A 6,000-nucleotide genomic window follows, 5' to 3' on the forward strand; every position below is an offset into this window, starting at 1 on the left:
TGCATGAATGTAATGTTTGGATGTGGGTTTTTTATGAATGAGAGGATAGAGTCATTTGCGTGGTTGTTTAGAGCGTTTTTAAGATCCATGGATGGCAAGTGTCCACAGACTATCATGACGGATCAATGTTCAGCTATGGCTGCTGGCATTTCTATGGTGTTTCCTACATCACGCCACCGTCTTTGCATATGGCATATTGGTGAGAATTCGAAGAAGTATATCAAGGCATTAAGGAATCATAAGGATTTTTTGGATATGTTCAATTGTGTGTTGAAATACACCGAGACTGAAGCTGAGTTTGAAGTTTATTGGACAAGGTATGTTATTATTTACTTTGTTCATTGGGTACAGTATCATATTTTGGTATGTTTAGTCATTTATTCTGTGTATTCAACAGGGGATAAAAATTATGAATTTACATTATATAATTCTGAATTTTCTGTTATGTCATTATGTATTTTCTGTTATATGATTATGAACTTTCTAATATGAGATTATGAATTCACAGTTATACAATTCTGAATTTTCTGTTATGTCATTATGTATTTTCTGTTATATGATTATGAACTTTGTAATATGAGATTATGAATTTTCAGAATATGCTTAGTAAACATGTGTTTAACTTTTTCAGGATGGTTACAAAATATAAGTGTCATAAGAATACATGGCTAGAGAGGCTTTATGACTGTAGGGAGAAGTGGTGTCCAGCGTTCAACAAGGATTATTTCTCCGGGGGTATTTTATTTTCTCAAAGTAGTGAAACTACAAATCATTCAATTTCTAGGAGGTTGTCCAAGACTGCTGGTTTATGTGATTTTTATTCATCCTTTGTGAGTGTTATTTCTGAATGGAGAAGTAAGGAAAATGGTGAGGATTTCCGGTGTTCTCAAGGAGTACTTGCCATGATGATGGATCATGTGAAACTCCTTTCACATGCTAGAGAGGTTTATACGATTGATATATATTTTTTGTTCGAGGAACAATTTATGAAAGGTAGCTCTTGTTATCAAGAAATGGTGTTGAATGATGAATGTAAGTGCAAGTATCACGTGTGGCGACCAGACATAGATATCATAAGGCATGAAGTAACTTTTAAGCCAATCAATTTGGATATATGCTGTAGTTGCAAGCTGTTTTCAGAATTGGGAATACTTTGCTGCCATTGCTTACGTATACTTCATGTGCACTGTGTTTCTAGTATTCCCGATAAATACATTCTAAAAAGATAGACTAAAAAGGTTGTGGAGGGTAGAAATGTGGACATTGCATCCGTGTTTTATAATGGTGGTGTCCCTTCTTCAATTTGGGCTGTTGAGATTAGTAGGAAATTTCAAAGGCTTATTGTTTGTAGCCAAGATAACAGTGTTGCTAGACAATTCTGTGATGAAGCTGTTGAGAATGCAAGGAAAAACATTGAAGCTGAGATTGGGGATGTGAATATTGAGGAGGGTGCTGTGTCTTCGTCAAGTGGTATTGTCCAAGACCCTTCAAGCCGGAGGAGTAAAGGTATGAGAAATAAAAGGAGTAGTAGTGTTATTGAGAAGAAGTACAGTGCAGCAAGGGGGAGAAAGAGTGCTGCAAACAAGCTTGCTTCAATTACAAAGGGCTCTGTCCAATCATTGGTCTTGGAAAATATTTCAGAGATTGCTCGTGATGGATATCTCGTACATCCAAGCTCTGGGGGTTCACAATTTGTTCATTTTAATAAGAATGTAGACCACAATGTAGATATAGATTGAGATTGTGGTAATAGAACTTCATATGTTTAGCAGTGATGTGATGAATACTATGCAAAATATTTAGATTTGAACTATATAGTTGCAATACGTTTGATGTGTACATCTGCAGTTTTGCATTATATGTTTCAGATTATGAATTTTCATTTATGTGATTATGCATTTTCCTTTATGTCATTATGAATTTTCCTTTATGTCATTATGAATTTTCTTTTATGTCATTATGAACTTACAGTATGTACTTATGAATCTTATGATATTTAGATTTTAAGAGAATTGTGTCAGATTATGAATTTTCCTTTATCAGTTTATGAATTTTCCTTTTATCTGATTATGAATTTTCCTATATGTAATTATGAATTTACAGAATGTACTTATGAATTTTATGCTATTTAGATTTTATGAGAATTACGTGTCAGATTATGAATTTTCCTTTATGTGATTATGAATTTTCCTTGTTGTCATTATTAATGTTCCTTTAATGTTATGTAATAATGAATTTACAGTTATAATTGACAACTATACATTCATAATCTCATAATAGAAAGTAGGGCTGTTAACGAACCGAACATAAACGAACGGAGGTTGTTCGTGTTCGTTTGTTAAGGAATTTGGAGTGTTCGTGTTCGTGTTCGTTTGTTAAGCGTTTGTTAGTGTTCATTAACGTTCGCGAACACGTTCACGAACGTGTTCGTTAACATTAACGAACATGTTCGCAAACGCGTTTGTTAACGTTCGTGAACACGTTCGCAAACGTGTTCGTTAATGTTAACAAACACGTTCACAAACATGTTCATTAACAAGCACGTTCACTAACATATTCATTTACGTTCATGAACACTTAATAAACAAACACCTGCACATGTTCATGATCACAATTCGTTCGTGAACAATAAATAATCTACGTTCACGAACAATAATCAAACAAACAACACAACTACAAAACTAATATAATATAATATAATATAATATAATATAATATATATGTTTTTGAACATGTTCACGAATATTATTAAACGAACACAAACGAACTTGTTCACGAACATTATTAAACAAACATAAACGAGCTTGTTCACGAACATTAGTAAACGAACACAAACGAGCTTGCTCATGACCTCTTAGCAAACGAGCTTAAAACTGTTCAAGCTCTGTTCGTTTATTAACCGAGCTCTAAATTTTGTTTGTTAATGTTCGTTTACCTTAATAAACGAACGCTTACCGAACACGAACACGAGTAGTTTGCCGAAAGCTCTGTTTGCTAACACCCCTAATAGAAAGGTCATAATTGCATAATAGAAAATTCATAATATGGTAGTTGAAAATTCATAAATCAATATGATCCTTATGTAATCTGAATTAAGAGTAATAGATTGTATATTCACAGATGCAAAATATCTGTGCACAATACAAAATGAGAGATTCTTAATCTAGGGTACCAACAGTTAAGATTTCAAAATGAAGTATTGACAAAATTAATGCTTCATGTTCACAACCTTTTCAAACACCAAAAACGTTTTAGTTTCATTTCTTCTTTGAGAGATCCTTTGCTGCCTTCATAACCCTTGATCTTTCAGTGTTCCTACCCCATGTGATAATATTTGACGCATATTTAGCTCTAAGTTTCCAAATGAAGTCAGCCTTCAAAAAAAAAAAACCATTAAAACAATCAGTTTAATGGGATGTTAAAAAACAAAAAAAAAAAAGTAAATCTAAGTTGAAATTAATATATGTTATACTCTTACATTTACACTGGTGTTTCTCTTGAACCCACTATCCCAATCTTGAATATCCCCCTTGTACGATTCCATGTGTCGCATGATATATATGCCACAATCGATGACATTGTCAAGCTCCTTCCAGTGAATGACCAAGTATGATACAGGAAGCTTTTGTATCTTACGTAGTAGGGGTGATTTTTCTGCAGTCAAGTACTCTTCCAAAGTAGTCATCTGGACAAAAATGAAACTAGTGTGATAATGATTCATAGGAAATGTATAACAAATGATTGGAAGTTCAAGTTTAATGTTAAGTTACCAGTAGTGTGGGGCAATCTTGATATTTGTCAGCTTCGGTAACACCAGTAGGCAGGGTCTTGTTGTCAATGATTTCAACACTTTTTGTGATGGTGTTGATGCAGATAATAAAGTAGTGTCCGTGTCGAAGCACGGGGAAAAATATCTAACGTCAAAAGAAGAAGAAGTTAGAATAGAGAAGAAATATGTCATTAATGAATAAAAGTTGAACGTGGGTAATTATAAATTACCAGATCAGCATCATTGATGTCAAGATTTTCAAATTTGGAAATTTCATACTGTAACCGCTCATTGAAATTCTCCTTCCGCTTTTGAAGCGAAAGATTCCTCATCCACTGTTCAGTCGGGTCAAGTTGAAGCTAAGGGGAAAAAAATACGTATTAACGATAAGTTGTGCAATATGTAATGATAGTCATACATAATTCATAATATCATAACATAAAATTCATAATATCACAAAAGAAAATACATAACTGCAGAACAGAAAGTTCATAATATCAAAATTGTAATTTCATAACTCACAATAGAAAATTCATAATCTCACACAGAAAATACATAATCTCACATCAGAAAGTTCATAATATCAAAACCGTAATTTCATAAAATCACAATAGAAAATTCATAATCTCATATGAGAAAATTCATAATCTCATCACACAGAAAATACATATTTGCATGACATAAAATACATAATTGTTTAACAGAAAATTCATAAGAGAACAGAGTAAAAAATTTTGGTCTGAACTTACATGTACCAACGTGCTAAAATAGATGCATTTTGGCTTCCCCAATGCACGTTTTGTGTTGAAGAGTGTAAGCCTCAACGCCCATACATCAATGAAGGTGCTAAAAATTTCACCGCTGCTTAGGGTGTGGAAATCTCCCCGTGTCATAGAGAAATCAACAAAGCTAAATAGAGTTTCACTACATCAACAAAAAAGTTAGATAAATAAGTGAATTAATTTCACTTTTGGTCCCACGACTTTTGATGTTTTATCACTTTTGGTGCACAACTTTAAAATTTTTTAATTTTGGTGCCTAACTTTGTTATTTTTATCAGTTTTGGTCCTTTCGGCCAAATTGACTGCGAAATGTTGCTGGATTTGATATTGTTAGGGGTAAAATCGTCATCCCAAGGAAACATCTTCAATATCTAAACAAAATCACTGTAAAATCATATCTGTAGGTGTTTGATGATGGAAGACGGGCAGAAACCATACAGATCTATGGGATTTATAGTTTCGATCATTGGCAAACTCTTTTTTCCCTCTTAATATGATTTTTCTTTTGTTTAAATATTGAAGATCTTTCCATGGGATGACGATTTTGCCCCTAAAATATAAAATCCGGAAATATTTTACCGTCAATTTGGCTGGAAGGACCAAAACTAATAAAAATAACAAAGTTAGGCACCAAAATTGAAAAAATTTAAAGTTGTGCACCAAAAGTGATAAGAACTCAAAAGTCGTGGGACCAAAAGTGAAATTAATTCTAAATAAGTAAATAAATTAATACATGTTTATAAATGTGAAATATTCATGAAAATAAAAAGTTTATTTAATAGTCAGATTCAAACATACTCTATTGGATGATTTGTAGAAGCATCCATGAAGGCATAGTTTGATACGGCCCTCTTTGTGACACTAGCATTATGGACAACCGGTGCATTCTTTGTCCAGAAAGGTGACCTCAAATTCAGCGGGATGTTTTTGTATTTTTGGATTGGTCTCTTTCGGACGGTGACATCCTCAACATCAGATTCGCTGTCCAGAAATGCTCTGTAAACACATGAAGCTAGTTAACATTATTATAATTGCATAATCTCGTATCAGAAAATTCATATTTGGGTAACTGTAAATTCATAATGACATAACTGAAAATACATAATTGCATATCAGAAAGTTCATAATATCAAAACTTTAATTTCATACTCAGAATAGAAAATTTATAATCCCATATGTTAAAATTCATAATCTTTCAGAAGAAAATTCATAATATAATATCAGAAAGTTCATAATATAATTCACAATTTCATATCTCATTAGTTTACCTATCAATATCATCGAGGTTAGCAGCAAGTGTAGCAGCAGGTGTAGCAGCATCATCAGCAGCATGGACATCTTTGGGGAATGGCACCCTAATCAATGGAGTTATTTCTTGGGTATCAGAAGTTGGAGCAGTAGGGGTAGCAGCAGGGGTTTCAGGAGTTGTAGCAACAGGGGTAGCAGCAT

The sequence above is a fragment of the Ipomoea nil genome, unplaced genomic scaffold (assembly GCF_001879475.1).
Source record: "Ipomoea nil cultivar Tokyo-kokei standard unplaced genomic scaffold, Asagao_1.1 scaffold1834, whole genome shotgun sequence".
In the NCBI taxonomy this organism is placed as follows: Eukaryota; Viridiplantae; Streptophyta; class Magnoliopsida; order Solanales; family Convolvulaceae; genus Ipomoea; species Ipomoea nil.